We start from the raw sequence: 16,051 nt of genomic DNA on the forward strand, positions 1-16,051 counted from the left end.
GTTATTGATGTTTCTCCTATTAAATCTTTGTTTTGCAATATGAATCTTGATAATGATGAGACTGAAGATGAGCCACCTTTTAAATTTGATGCAATCTTATGAAGAAAAACTTGAGTTGGAAATTTCTATCCCTAGAAAACTTTATGATGAGTGGGAACCTACAATAAAAATAAAAATTAAATATCATGAGTGCTATGCTTTGTGTGATTTAGGTGCTAGTGTTTCCACGATTCCAAAAACTTTATGTGATTTGCTAGGTTTCCGTGATTTTGATGGTTGTTCTTTAAACTTGCACCTTGCGGATTCCACTATTAAGAAACCTATGGGAAGAATTAATGATGTTCTTATTGTTGCAAATAGGAACTATGTGCCCGTAGATTTCATTGTTCTTGATATAGATTGCAATACTTCATGTCCTATCATCCTTGGTAGACCTTTCCTTAGAACGATTGGTGCAATTATTGATATGAAGGAAGGGAATATTAGATTCCAATTTCCGTTAAGTAAAGGCATGGAGCACTCCCCTAAAAATAAAATAAAATTACCATATGAATCTATTATGAGAGCCACTTATGGATTGCCTACCAAAGATGGCAATACCTAGATCTATCTTCGCTTTTATGCCTAACTAGGGGCGTTAAACGATAGCGCTTGTTGGGAGGCAACCCAATTTTATTTTTATTCCTTGCTTTTTGCTCCTGTTTAGTAATAAATAATTTATCTATCCTCTGTTTTGGTTGTGTTTTTTGTGTTTAATTAGTGTTTGTGCCAAGTAGAACCATTGGGAAGACTTGGGGAAAGTCTTTTTGATCTTGCTGTAAAAAACAGAAACTTTAGCGCTCACGAGAATCGCTGCCATTTTTATTTGGAAACTGCTATTTAGTTAATTATTTTTGCAGATGATTAATAGATAAATTCCTCACGTCCAGCAATTTATTTTAGATTTTTTGGGGTTCCAAAAGTTTAGTTAGCTACAGATTACTTTTCTATTTGTTTTTCGTGTGTTGTTTGCTTATTTTGATGAATCTATGGCCAGTAAAAGAGTTTATAAACCATAGAGAAGTTGGAATACAGTAGGTTTAACACCAATATAAATAAAGAATGAGTTCATTACAGTACCTTGAAGTGGTGTTTTGTTTTCTTTCGCTAACGAAGCTCGCGAGATTTTCTATTTTGAGTTTTGTGCTGTGAAGTTTTCAAGTTTTGGGTAAAGATTTCATGGATTATGGAACAAAGAGTGGCAAGAGCCTAAGCTTGGGGATGCCCATGGCACCCCAAGGTAAAATTCAAGGACACCAAAAAGCCTAAGCTTGGGGATGCCCCGGAAGGCATCCCCTCTTTCGTCCTCGTCTATCAGTAACTTTACTTGGAGCTATATTTTTATTCACCACATGATATGTGTTTTGCATGGAGCGTCTTGTATGATTTGAGTCTTTGATTTTTAGTTTACCACAATCATACTTTCTGTACACACCTTTTGAGAGAGACTCACATGATTTGAAATTTATTAGAATACTCTATGTGCTTCACTTATATCTTTTGAGCTATATAGTTTTTGCTCTAGTGCTTCACTTATATCTTTTAGAGCACGGTGGTGGTTTTGTTTTATAGAAACTATTGTTCTCTCATGCTTCACTTATTTGAGAGTCCTTTAGAACAACATGGAAATTTGCTATAATATAAAAACTTTCATAGAAGTGCATTGAATACTATGGGAAGTTTGATACTTGATAATTGTTTTGAGATATGGAGATGTTGATATTAGAGTCATGATAGTTGAGTAGTTGTGAATTTGAGAAATACTTGTGTTGAAGTTTGTGATTCCCATAGCATGCACATATGGTGAACCGTTATGTGATGAAGTCGGAGTATGATTTATTTATTGATTGTCTTCTTTATGAGTGGCGGTCGGGGACGAGCGATGGTCTTTTCCTACCAATCTATCCCCCTAGGAGCGTGCGCGTAATACTATGTTTCGATAACTAATAGATTTTTGCAATAAGTATGTGAGTTCTTTATGACTAATGTTGAGTCCATGGATTATAAGCACTCTCACCCTTCCACCATTGCTAGCCTCTCTAGTATCGCGCAATTTTCGCCGGTACCATAAACCCACCATATACCTTCATCAAAACAGCCACCATATCTACCTATTATGGCATTTCCATAGCCATTCCGAGATATATTGCCATGCAACTTGTGGTGGTTTTGTCACGGCAGATGTCCTCGTGAAAGGACTTAGTCGTGGAGCCATCACAACGGGTTAGCTTGAAGGGGTTAAAGCAGACAAGGGACGTGAGGAATTATACTAGTTCGGCCCCTTGCGACGAAGGTAAAAGCCTACGTCCAGTTGTGATGGAATTGCTTGGGTTTCGATAACCAGGGAGCGAATCCACTTTGCCTGGCTCTCAAGTTATCGTTTGTTGTCTGTCCCTAAACAGCCGCCGAGTCGTCCCTTTATATACACAGGTTGTCGCCCGGCGATTTACAGAATCCCGAGGCCGGCTCATAAACGTGCCCGGATCGGTTTCTACCTTTCCTTGCCTTACAACATAAGTTACATATCATATGGCGGTTTATATCTACGGGCCCTAATCCGCCTTTGGGCCCTGGGCCTTCATGTAGATCTCCTGTGTAAAGCGCCATATCCCTTGCCTTCATGGGCTTCGAACATGACTAACTCCTGGTGGGCATAACCCGGCCCCTCATGGCCGGTTTATATTTAATAGTAATATCCCCAACATTAGGCCCCAGATTGATTTGAACTCGTTCATGTCAATCTTCAACACTTAGAAAAATTCCTCCTGCACCTTCGCACAGATCTTGTAAACTGCCATGACATCATCTTCCAGGTTCGTAATAAACCGCCATGACGTCACTTGTTCATTAAAGCCGAATATACCCTTCATTAATGATCCTGCAACAATCGAGGCAACAACCTTGCTGCACATCCATTTTTTGGGCTCCTCAATTTCCGCGCATGTCGCTTATCTCCTTGTCTTATAAATAGGGCCGAGGGTCCCTTTCCTTTCCTCCCGTTGCCTCTTCGTCTCTCTTATATCTCCCGTCGCCTCAGCACCCGAGCGCCGCTACCGTCGTCGACCTTCACTTCTGCCTCAACTCCGGCCACTGCATCACCCTGACCGTACTAGAAAAATGCGGCGCGCCTCCGCAGCTTCAACAGCTTCAGTAAGTTGTTCTTCCTTTCCTCTGTAGATTCGCTAGGGTTCACGCGAGGTCATAGAAAAAATTCATGGTGTTCTTCCCTTGTTCTTCATTTGGTCCTATGCAATGAACTCCAAACTTGATGTACTCCATGCGGTAGTAATGATAACCCTTATTTCGTCATCAAACCATGTTCTTTGTGCATAAAAATGCGATCTGGAACTTCACAAACTGCTCAGGCACCAACTTTTTAGGTCTAATATTTTCCTTTTCCTGACATGTGGTAGATCTGAATTTCCAATGTGAACCTGTGAAACTTGTTTTTCCTCACTTAGTCATTTTTTGCTTCAGATCTGTAGTTTGATCATCTGCGTAGGCGGTTTATCCTTTAGAAAATAATCTGCCATATGTCATTAGTCCCCTTGTAAAGCGCCGATCGCTTTACCATTTATAATAGCATCCACCTCCGGTTTAACAATCTTGCATGCTTGAATATCTTTCCCTTAATCTGCTACGCTTTACGCTTGTCTGTCATGAACCTTAAACCGGCATTTGATCTTTTTCCAGCTTTTTCATTTGAAATGGCCAAACAATTTTATGCCTGTAACTGGGTCCCTTCCCGGGTTACTGAAGAGTAGCTAGATGGATGCGTTAGAACTGGCGCTTTACCAAAACGAAGCGAAATCCACTGGCAAGTTCCCGGTCCAGAGAATCCTCCTACCCCCAAGGATGGCGAGGTAGTGTTATTTGTTGATCACATGAGTCATGGTTTTAAACTGCCCGGGTCCAAGTTTTTCCGTGATGTGCTTGCCAGCTTCCAGATCCACCCTCAAGACATTGGACCTAACTCTGTGTCCAATATTTGCCACTTTCAAGTGTTCTCTGAGGCCTATCTGCAAGAAGAGCCAACCGTTGAATTGTTCAGGGATTTCTTCTACTTGAACCGTCGCACTGAATTTGTAGATGGGCCCAACACCGAACTTGGCGGCATTTCTATTCAGAAAAGGAAGGACGTCAGCTTTCCTCATGCAAAGCTTCACAGTCATCCTAAAGACTGGAACCAGACTTGGTTCTACTGTAAGGATACTTCCCCTGATGATGAAAACCCTCTGCCGGGTTATCGTGCTCACCGGCTTACCAATACACATCCACTTCCACATTGGCTGACTGCCAAGGAACGGTCCACATACGCTCCACAACTCGCCAAGCTCAGAGCCTTTATGGCTAATGGTTTGACAGGAGTTGATTCTGCTCGTTGCTGGATAACTTGGAGTATTTTACCGTTAAACCGTTGCCCCGGTTTAATGTGTCAATACACAGGGAACTTAAAAGATCCTCAACGACATATTGATATTCAGCTAATAGAGGCTGAAGTTACTAAATCTGTTAAGAAGATGTTGGATGAACAGGTGGTTGTTTGCAGCAAAACGGGGCTTAGTCCCTTCTGCGTTTACAATAAACCGCCAGCTGTAAGACTTGCCTCACTCCTGCTTGTACTTGATATTCTTATTTGTGTAATATTTTATATCTTCTGTGAATCTATTAAGAGGGTGACGACCCATTCTGGAAGAAGAAACCGCAGGAAAAACCGGCCAAGATCCGCCGACCAAAGACAAAGGTTGTTAAAAGACCTGCCAAGAAAAAGGCAGCTGAACCCATTGGGTTAAACCTTGATGACGACCGTGATGACCCGGACGTAGAGGTAGAACTTGACTCTCTTGGTTCATTTTTCATACACCTCATGGACAATGATTATTATCAGGATGATGCTGAAGGTAGCCAAGCTGATGATGCATAGGTAATTATCATTTCCTCCGGTTCAGACCCTCTGCCAACACAAAAAATCCGTCAAGTAGTCCGGAAAATAAGATTTTCGCACCCCCTAGCTCACTTGGACCCAAACTTTCTTTTGAAGAAGCAGCAACGCGAAGCTCGCCGCACAACCCGGCACAGCGGCCAAGTAGTCACTTCGGCCGGTTTACCGAACACGCCGGTTCGGAAGCGTCAATCTGAGGTCTCAAACACTTCCGATACTTCTTATCCCAAGGCCTGTTATTTCTGACAGCCTCTTAATCCATCCGATTCAAATTATCATGGAACGCCTCTTTCATCATCCGGCGACTCAACGGCCACACAGCTCCCCCCTCTTAAGACTGTCCGTGGGTAAACACTTTAAACTTACTCCTTTTGACGCTTTATATTTACGTGTTATACTGACCTTTATATCTTTTTCTTTCAGAGCCAAGGCCAGACCCAGCAAGAAAACTCGTGTAGATAAACCGTTTGACGACCATGTGTTTGTTGAACCGGAGACAACTCCAGAACTAGAAAGAACCAATGTTGATGTCATGCTTGATGATCCACCCCATCAAGACCATGATTTTGTTGAACCAGAAGAAGTTGATGCAACAGGTCATACTGATAAACCGGCAAGCCTGATCCCAACTGATGATAGACCGTCAAGTCCAGCTAAAGCTGCTGATGAATCGTCAACTCCAGTAAAGGCTGCTGGTGACAAGGAAGATGATGTTATAATTACTGGTGTTGGCCACACCACCCCTGGCAATCCCGTTGCATTATCGAAGCATAGTGTCAAGGAGGAACTCTCTGCTATGGGAAAAGGCAAGTGGAGCACAGACTTGTCAAGCTACGCCCACCTCAACGCCCAAGAACTTCATTCTGGTTTCTTAAACCGTTTGTACATAAACAGTGACTACGAAGCCGGTTTAGTGAATCTGATGAAGGAGCGATATGAGGTAATTTCATAACTGTTTCTCTTTTATGTCCAAGTTTGTAGCGACCAGACCTCAAACGGTCTGATCTCTGTGCTCAAGTGTCATCCGTAGATCAGTAATGCTGACACCACACAGTACTCGGAGGATTTATAACAATGTAGCAATCACACACTTATTACATCGAGTGTCTCAATAGAGAACTTATTACAATAAATATGGCTTAAGGCCATCTAATAACTATAACAGCGGAAGGCTTGGAAGATTAGTGAGTCCATCAACTCCAACGGCATCACTGAGTATAGAACCACGACCTAAAAACTCCTTAATCGTCGTCTGAAAAGTCTGCAACATTAACGTTGCATCCCGAAACAGGTCAGCACATGGAATATGCTGGCAAAGTAACACATAGAGAGTAATGGAATGAAACAGCTATTCTACATGCATATTTGGCTGGTGGAAAGCTCTATGGTTACAGTTTTGCGTAAAGCCAATTTTTCCCTACTACAAAGGAATAAATTTTGATTAACTATCATGGTAGTTGTTAAACATTGAGAATGGTTGACAGCATCCTCAATCCTAATTAAGCATCATCATTAAACAAACCCAACAAAATTAATTTAAAGTAACATGTTGAGATTCACATGATAATCCAAGTACTAGATACTCAAGATGTCCATAACCGGGGACACGGCTAACCATGATTAGTTTATACACTCTGCAGAGGTTTGTGCACTTTTCCCCACAAGACTCGATCGCCTCCATTTGGTTTCTCGCACTACATGGTGTTTGAGAAGACGGATGACCGAGACATAGTCTTTCAGAAGCGCTGGCACCTTACGATGGATAGACCGTTACACCTACTTTCCCCTACATCTGCTAGTCTACCCTGTAAGAGTTCGCACGACTTAATCAACTATGCTAGAGCCCATAATAGCTTGTGGCTGCACACGGAAGTTTCTAGTATGAAAAATCTCATGATCCCTTTGGGCCTGGGTGGCGGTCCATAAAGAAAAACAGGCAATCCTGGAATACCCAGGTACCTCAATCCACCAAGATGTGTGTTTAAGTTGCCACCTTAGATAAACCATTAATTAACAAACTCACATCTGTCATGAATATCACTCACCCAATCCACGTCTACTAGCATAGCATGGCATAATAGGCAAACGTAGAAGTAACTCCCAAAGGTTTGAAAATAAACAAGTAATAGGTACTACCTCAACTACTTCCCAAACCCACAATTTAATTAGATCCTAATCATGCAATGTGTGAGGATTGATCTAATGCAATAAAACTGGGTAGTAGGAGGTATGATCAAAGTGTTACTTGCCTTGCTGATGATCCGCAAAACCTAGAGATTCGAAGTAACAGGCGGCGCACTCCGGGTATTCTATCGCAGACAAACAAACAAGCATACAATAAGTATTCGTCTAATGCACAGGTAAAACTCAAATAAGAGATCTAACCAGAAAGTTCAACTTAAGAACTCCGGTTTGCAAAAAGAATCAAATCAAACGAAGCAACGAAAGTCAAACGGCAAAAGAAACAAGCTTCGTTTACTATTCTGAATCTAGGGAAATTTTACAGTGGAAAAAACTTGTTTAAGTTGGTTAAACGGATAAAGGGTTTCGAGACGAAACTCCAGGCGCTTGAATCGCCTGATTCCGATAAACGAGCGAAAAGTTATACTAAAACGAAAATCGGATCAGGAATCACGATCAGAAAAATCGCGGATTTAATCCGAGAAAAAGAAAAACGACGAACGTTCACTAGAACGAACGAACGCTCGCTATTTAAATATATCATAAAACCGATCTATTTAAAAAAACCGAAACTGAAAAAAACGCGACTTTTTTTTAACCGCGACTTTTTAAAAAAAACCGGCGGCGAAAACGAGGTTGACCTGGGTCCGGCGGCGGCGGCTCCGGCGGCGGGCGGCGGCAGCGGCTCTCATTTCGGGTGCGGTGGGCTGGGGCGGCTCCGGGCGGTGGTATTTAAAGGCTGCCCCCCGGGCGGAGTCCCGCTCGGGTACGACCCAAAGTCGGTTCGCGTTTTTTTAATTATTCCGCACAGAAAAACAAATAAAAGAAATACTAAACGGACTCCAAAAATCCCAAAATAAATTTTCCCGGACTTCTAAAATCAAGCCACACAAGGTGAACATTTATTTGGGGCCTAAATGCAATTTTGAAAAACGCACATTTTTCCTAAATTCAAATAAAATACCGAAAAACTCCGAAATAAAATCTTATTTGATTTTATTATTAAATCCTCAATATTTCTTTATTTTGGGAAAGTCATTTTATCCCCTCTCTCATATTTTTGTAATAGAAATAATTGATGATAAAATAATTAAAATCAAATGATCCTATTCGCAAAATTTGAGAAAACTCAAATATGAAAATAACGAAACCCCCAACTCTCTCCATGGGTCCTTGAGTTGCGTAGAATTTCTAGGATCAAAAACCAAAAGCAAATAAATTATGATATGCAATGATGAGCTAATTTATAACATTCCAAATTGAAAATTTGTGATGTTACAAACCTACCCCCCTTAAGATGAATCTCGCCCTCGAGATTCGGGTTGGCTAGAAAATAGGTGAGGGTGGTCCTTGAGAAAATCTTCCTCTCGCTCCCAGGTGGCTTCATCCTCCGTGTGGTGGCTCCACTGAACCTTGCAAAACTTGATAACCTTGCTGCGGGTGACTCGACTGGCATACTCTAGAATCTTAACTGGTTTCTCCTCATAGGTCAAATCACTGTCCAACCGAATTGCTTCCAATGGCACGGTGTCTCTCAAGGGTATGCCAGCCATCTCTGCGTGACACTTCTTCAACTGAGAAACGTGGAACACATCATGAACTCCTGACAATCCTTCAGGCAATTCCAACTTGTAGGCCACTTCTCCCATACGTTCCAATACTCGGTATGGTCCTACGAATTGTGACGCTAACTTTCCTTTAACACCAAAGCGCTTTGTTCCTCGAAGTGGGGATACTCGAAGATAAACTCTGTCCCTGACTTCGTAACCTGTCTCCTTGCGTTTTGAATCTTCATAACTCTTCTGTCTGGATTGAGCTACCTTGAGCCTATCGCGAATCAATTTCACCTTCTGTTCAGACTCTTTAATCAAATCAGGCCCAAACAACTGGCGGTCTCCAACTTCATCCCACGACAACGGTGTCCTGCACCTTCTTCCGTACAAGGCTTCGAAAGGGGCCATCTTTAAACTGGATTATAGCTGTTGTTGTAAGAGAATTCGGCATACGGCAAATTCTCGTCCCAACTAGATCTGTAATCTAGCGCACAAGCTCTTAGCATATCCTCCAAAATCTGATTGACTCTCTCGGTCTGTCCATCTATCTGTGGAAGAAAAGCTGTGCTGAACTCTAGTCTGGTTCCCAAAGTTTCATGCAACTGATTCTATAACTTTGAGGTAAATTGGGTTCCTCTATCTGATACTATGCTCCTTGGAACTCCATGCAGACAAACGATTTTGGTCATATATATCTTTGCCAACTTTGCACTGGTATAAGTGGTCTTTACCGGGATGAAATGAGCTACTTTCGTCAACCGATCAACTACAACCCAAATCGAGTCATAGCCTGAACGAGTCCTGGGTAATCCCGTGATAAAATCCATGCCTAACTTATCCCACTTCCATTCGGGTATCGACAATGGCTGTAGCAATCCTGCTGGCTTCTGATGCTCTGCCTTTACTCTCTGACATACATCACAAACTGCTACATACTCCGCAATATCCTTCTTCATTCCGGTCCACCAGAAAATATCCTTCAAATCCAAATACATCTTGGTATTTCCTGGGTGAATCGAATACGGTGAATCATGTGCCTCTTGCAGAATCAACCTCCTGATCTCCGAATCATTAGGCACATAAACACGGTCTTCAAACCATAAGGTATCGTGCTCATCCTCACGAAATCCCTTACCTTTTCCTTTGCTCAGTTTCTCCTTAATAGAGGCAATCTCCTTGTCAGTCTTCTGAGCTTCTCTGATTCTATCCATTAAAGTTGATTGAATCTCCAATGCTGCTACATAGCCTCTCGGAACTATTTCCAAACATAGTTCACGAAGATTTTTGGCTAACTCCCTTGGTATTTCTCCCGTCTTTAGTGTATTGACATGGCTTTTGCGACTCAATGCGTCAGCTACTACATTAGCCTTTCCGGGATGGTAATGCAATCTCATATCATAATCCTTGATGAGCTCCAACCATCTCCTTTGTCTGAGGTTTAACTCCTTCTGTGTGAAAATGTATTTCAAACTCTTGTGATCCGTGTACACCTCACAATGATTTCCAATGAAGAAATGTCTCCATGTTTTCAATGCATGCACTACGGCTGCTAACTCCAAATCATGCGTAGCATAATTCAACTCATGAGGTTTCAGTTGTCTTGAGGCACATGAAACAACTCTCCCTTCCTGCATAAGCACTGCTCCAAGTCCTCGACGTGAAGCGTCGCAGTACACCTCATAATCCTTGGTCTGGTCTGGCAAAATCAACACTGGTGAAGTAACTAAGCATTTCTTCAACTCCTGGAAACTAGCCTCACACTCCTCAGTCCATTTGAACTTGGTATCCTTCTTCAACAACTCCGTCATAGGCTTCGCAATCTTTGAGAAATTCTCAATAAATCTCCGGTAGTATCCTGCGAGTCCAAGAAAACTCCGGATCTCTCCAACTGTTGTTGGCGCTTCCCAATTTGTCACGGTGTCAACCTTAGTGGGATCTACTGCTATACCTTCTCTGGATATAACGTGTCCGAGGAATCCTACTTCCTTCAACCAAAACTCACATTTGCTGAACTTGGCATACAACTGATGTTCTCTGAGCTTCTCAAGTACCAATCGCAAATGCTCCTTATGCTCCTCCTCATTCTTCGAGTAAACCAGGATATCATCAATGAACACCACGACGAACTTATCCAAGAACTCCATAAACACTTTGTTCATCATGTTCATAAAATATGCAGGTGCGTTAGTCAGACCAAATGACATAACGGTATACTCGTATAGCCCATACCTGGTGGTAAAAGCTGTCTTAGGTATATCCTGTTCTCGAATCTTCAACTGGTGGTATCCTGATCGCAGATTGATCTTGGAAAATACCTTAGCTCCTTGCAATCGATCAAACAGATCATTGATCATTGGTAGTGGGTACTTGTTCTTGATGGTTACTTCATTCATTCCTCGATAATCAACGACCATCCTTAACGATCCATCCTTTTTCTCCACTAGAAGTACTGGCGATCCCCAAGGCGAAGAACTTGGGCGAATATATCCCTTATCCAGTAACTCCTTAATCTGCTTCTTAATTTCCACCAAATCCTTTGCAGGCATCCTATATGGTCTCTTTGATATTGGCCCTGTGCCTGGCAATAGCTCAATCAAAAACTCAATATCTCTATCCGGTGGCATGCCTGGCAACTCTTCTGGAAATACTTCAGGGAAATCCCTTACCACTGGTACTTCCTCCTGCATAACTCCTGTTAAATAATTTACTTGAGCCCCTTTTGGCACATGTCAGGATACATACTTGATCCTTCTCCATTCTGGGGTAGTAAGCAAAATTGTCTTACTGGCGCAATCAATGTTTCCTCCGTACATCGACAGCCAATCCATACCCAGAATTACATCCAATCCTTGTGATTCCAAAATGATTAAATCCGAGGGAAACACATGCCTACCTATACTCAATGGCACTTGCAAACATCCTTGACTGGCCATATACTCCGCTCCTGGTGAGCTTACTAGCATAGGTGTTCTAAGAACCTTAGTGGGTAGGTTATACTTATCCACAAATCCTCTTGATATGTATGAATGTGATGCACCAGTATCAAAAAGAACGAGTGCAGTAAATGACTTAACCAAAAACTTACCGATTACAACATCCGGCTGCTCTTCAACCTCCTCCACATTAACGTGGTTCACCTGTCCCCTGTTGAAAGGGTTCGGCTTCTTCCCAGAGCTTCCATTGCCATTCTGGCCTTCAGGATATTCATTGGCATAATGTCCGGTCTTCTGACACTTAAAGCAAGTGACTTGGCTCAGGTCCTTCTTGGCTGGGGTTGATGGGTTGGTACGGTTTTGGCCGTTGCTTCCTCCATTGCCATTACCATTCTTGGTGCCATTGTGATTGTGCGTGCTACCTCCTCCATGGGTATGCTGAAAATGTCCTCCCGTTCTAGGGGTAAAACGTGGCTTCTGCTGGGCTCCAGAATTGTACTTCCCTTGTCCATACTTCCTCTTGTGGTTCTCAATTTGCTGCTGCTTGCCTTCAATCATAAGAGCACGGTCAACCAACTCCTGGTAGTTGTTGAAGGTTGCAACCATTAACTGCATGCTCAACTCATCATTCAATCCTTCCAGAAACTTCTCCTGCTTAGCTGCATCCGTTGCAACGTCATCTGGGGCATAACGTGCTAATTTACTAAAGTCCTCCACATACTGGCCAACTGTCCGTCCTCCTTGGCGCAAGTTGCGAAACTCACGCTTCTTCATGGCCATAGCTCCTGCTGAAACATGGGCAGTTCGAAAAGCCTGCTGAAACTGGTCCCACGTGACAGTGTCGACAGGGAAAGTGGCTATGAAATTCTCCCACCATGATGTTGTGGGTCCTTCAAGCTGATGTGCGGCAAACTTCACCTTCTCCGTATCTGTGCATCCTGCTGTGGTCAACTCTCTAGCTGTCTTGCGGAGCCAATCATCTGCTACTATCGGCTTGGTGCTACTGGAAAACACCGGCGGATTCAGCCTAAGAAAACGGGCTAAGTGATCAACAAGTGGTGGTGGTGGTGGGTTGTTGTTGTTGTTGTTCCCCTGATTCTGATTCTGGACTAGCAACTGCATCAATGTGTTCTGCTGCTGGATCAACTGGGTGAGCTCCGGTGGAAAGGTAAATCCGGGGTCACGTCTCGGAGGTATCTGAGGGTTTAGAAAAGATGAGAGTTTAGAATAGAGGGGGTCTAAAGAGAAAACACTACCCATATGCACATGAGGCAAAAGCAAACAATTCACTTCATTCATTCAAACAAGGGCATACAATCGATCTAACTATCGCAAAAGTTCTCGGACTACTGTATTTACATGGTGGACTACTACTACTGATGAGGTGGTCTACTAGAAATATTCTTCGGTTGCAAACTCCATGATATCTGCTCCGGCTTCATCAACATAGTCATCATCGCTGTCATCTGGGTCCGAGTCGGTGTCGTCGGTGATGATGTAGTCTTCCGGGCGAATCTCCTTGGGTTCTTCGTCTTCATCTACTGGTGTAGGGCCTCCCATAAATATCCCGATCTTCATTGTTAGGTCGGCATTCTTATCCACTAATACTTCAATTTCTTCTTCATAATCTTCACATGTAGCCTTGAGTTCTTCCTCCAGTTCCTTGATTCTTGTCTTAGCCTTCTTCAGGTCTATCATGTCGGCGCACATCTGGTAGATAGTATCCTTGAGATCATTGCGGTAGACTTCTCCAATGCGTCCCATGGCGATGTGAGCTGCCATGCTCTTTCCTAGACTCCAAGTTGGTGCATCAAAAGAAAACTCTATGGGCTCAGTGACTGGCATGAACGTCCTTCCTGGAACTTGAACTTGAATCATCCAGCGCTCTTCTTCAGGTAAAGTGGCGTTGTAGGTTCCGGTGAAGCTTGGTACTCCTATGTTCAGGTATCTAGTGACTTCCTTCAAGTGGCGTCCAAAGGGTGTATCATCATCCGGTTGCGTGAACTTGTTCCTTGCATCCGCCATCCTAAAGAGTAGAAAAGAGGAGAGGTCATAAGAGAAGAGAGTGAATAGTGTTCTAGGTCTTTAGCTTAGTGGTCGTGTCCTATAGTCAGCATGTGCTCTGATACCATCTCTGTAGCGACCAGACCTCAAACGGTCTGATCTCTGTGCTCGGGTGTCATCCCTGGATCAGTAATGCTGACACCACACAGTACTTGGAGGATTTATAACATAGTAGCAATCACACACTTATTACATCGAGTGTCTCAATAGAGAACTTATTATAATAAATATGGCTTAAGGCCATGTAATAACTATAACAGCGGAAGGCTTGGTAGATAAGTGAGTCCATCAACTCCAACGGCATCACTGAGTATAGAACCACGACCTAAAAACTCCTTAATCGTCGTCTGAAAAGTCTACAACATTAACGTTGCAGCCCGAAACGGGTCAGCACATGGAATATGCTGGCAAAGTAACACATGGAGAGTAATGGAATGAAACAACTATTCTACATGCATATTTGGCTGGTGGAAAGCTCTATGGTTACAGTTTTGCGTAAAGCCAAATTTTCCCTACTACAAAGGAATAAATTTTAATTAACTATCATGGTAGTTGTTAAACATTGAGAATGGTTGACAGCATCCTCGATCCCAATTAAGCATCATCATTAAACAAACCCAACAAAATTAATTTAGAGTAACATGTTGAGATTCACATGATAATCCAAGTACTAGATACTCAAGATGTCCATAACCGGGGACACGGCTAACCATGATTAGTTTATACACTCTGCAGAGGTTTGCACACTTTTCCCCACAAGACTCGATCGCCTCCGTTTGGTTTCTCGCACTACATGGTGTTTGAGAAGACGGATGACCGAGACATAGTCTTTCAGAAGTGCTAGCACCTTATGATGGATAGACCGTTACACCTACTTTCCCCTACATCTGCTAGTCTATCCTGTAAGAGTTCGCACGACTTAATCAACTACGCTAGAGCCCATAATAGCTTGTGGCTACACACGGAAGTTTCTAGTATGAAAAATCTCATGATCCCTTTGGGCCTGGGTGGCGGTCCATAAAGAAAAATAGGCAATCCTGGAATACCCAGGTACCTCAATCCACCAAGATGTGTGTTTAAATTGCCACCTTAGATAAACCATTAATTAACAAACTCACGTCTGTCATGGATATCACTCACCCAGTCCACGTCTACTAGTATAGCATGGCATAATAGGCAAACGTAGAAGTAACTCCCAAAGGTTTGAAAATAAATAAGTAATAGGTACTACCTCAACTACTTCCCAAACCCACAATTTAATTAGATCCTAATCATGCAATGTGTGAGGATTGATCTAATGCAATAAAACTGGGTAGTAGGAGGTATGATCAAAGTGTTACTTGCCTTGCTGATGATCCGCGAAACCTAGAGATTCGAAGTAACAGGCGGCGCACTCCGGGTATTCTATGGAAGACAAACAAACAAGCATACAATAAGTATTCGTCTAATGCACAGGTAAAACTCAAATAAGAGATCTAACCAGAAAGTTCAACTTAAGAACTCCGGTTTGCAAAAATAATCAAATCAAACGAAGCAACGAAAGTCAAACGGCAAAAGAAACAAGCTTCGTTTACTATTCTGAATCTAGGGCAATTTTTACAGTGGCAAAAACTTATTTAAGTTGGTTAAACGGACAAAGGGTTTCGAGACAAAACTCCAGGCGCTTGAATCGCCTGATTCCGATAAACGAGCGAAAAATTATACTAAAACGAAAATCGGATCAGGAATCGCGATCAGAAAAATCACGGATTTAATCCGAGAAAAAGAAAAATGACGAACGTTCACTAGAACGAACGGACGAGCGAACCCTCGCTATTTAAATAAATCAGAAAAACCGATCTATTTAAAAAAACCAAAACTGAAACTGCGACTTTTTTTTAACTGCGACTTTAAAAAAAACCGGCGGTGAAAACGAGGTTGACCTGGGTCCGGCGGCGGCTCCTGCGGCGGGCGGCGGTGGCGGCTCTGATTTCGGGCGCGGTGGGCTGGGGCGGCTCGGGGCGGCGGTATTTAAAGGCTGCCCCGGGCGGAGTCCCGCTCAGGTACGGCCCAAAGTCGGTTCGCGGTTTTTTTAATTATTCCGCGCAGAAAAACAAATAAAAGAAATACTAAATGGACTCCAAAAATCCCGAAATAAATTTTCCGGGCTTCTAAAATCAAGCCGCACAAGGTGAACATTTATTTGGGGCCTAAATTCAATTTTGAAAAACGCACATTTTTCCTAAATTCAAATAAAATACCGAAAAACTCCGAAATAAAATATTATTTGATTTTATTATTGAATCCTCAATATTTCTTTATTTTGGGAAAGTCATTTTATTCCCTCTCTCATATTTTTG

The sequence above is a fragment of the Triticum urartu genome, chromosome 6A (genome assembly GCF_056163025.1).
Source record: "Triticum urartu cultivar PI428250 chromosome 6A, HENAU_Tu73, whole genome shotgun sequence".
Taxonomy (NCBI): Eukaryota; Viridiplantae; Streptophyta; class Magnoliopsida; order Poales; family Poaceae; genus Triticum; species Triticum urartu.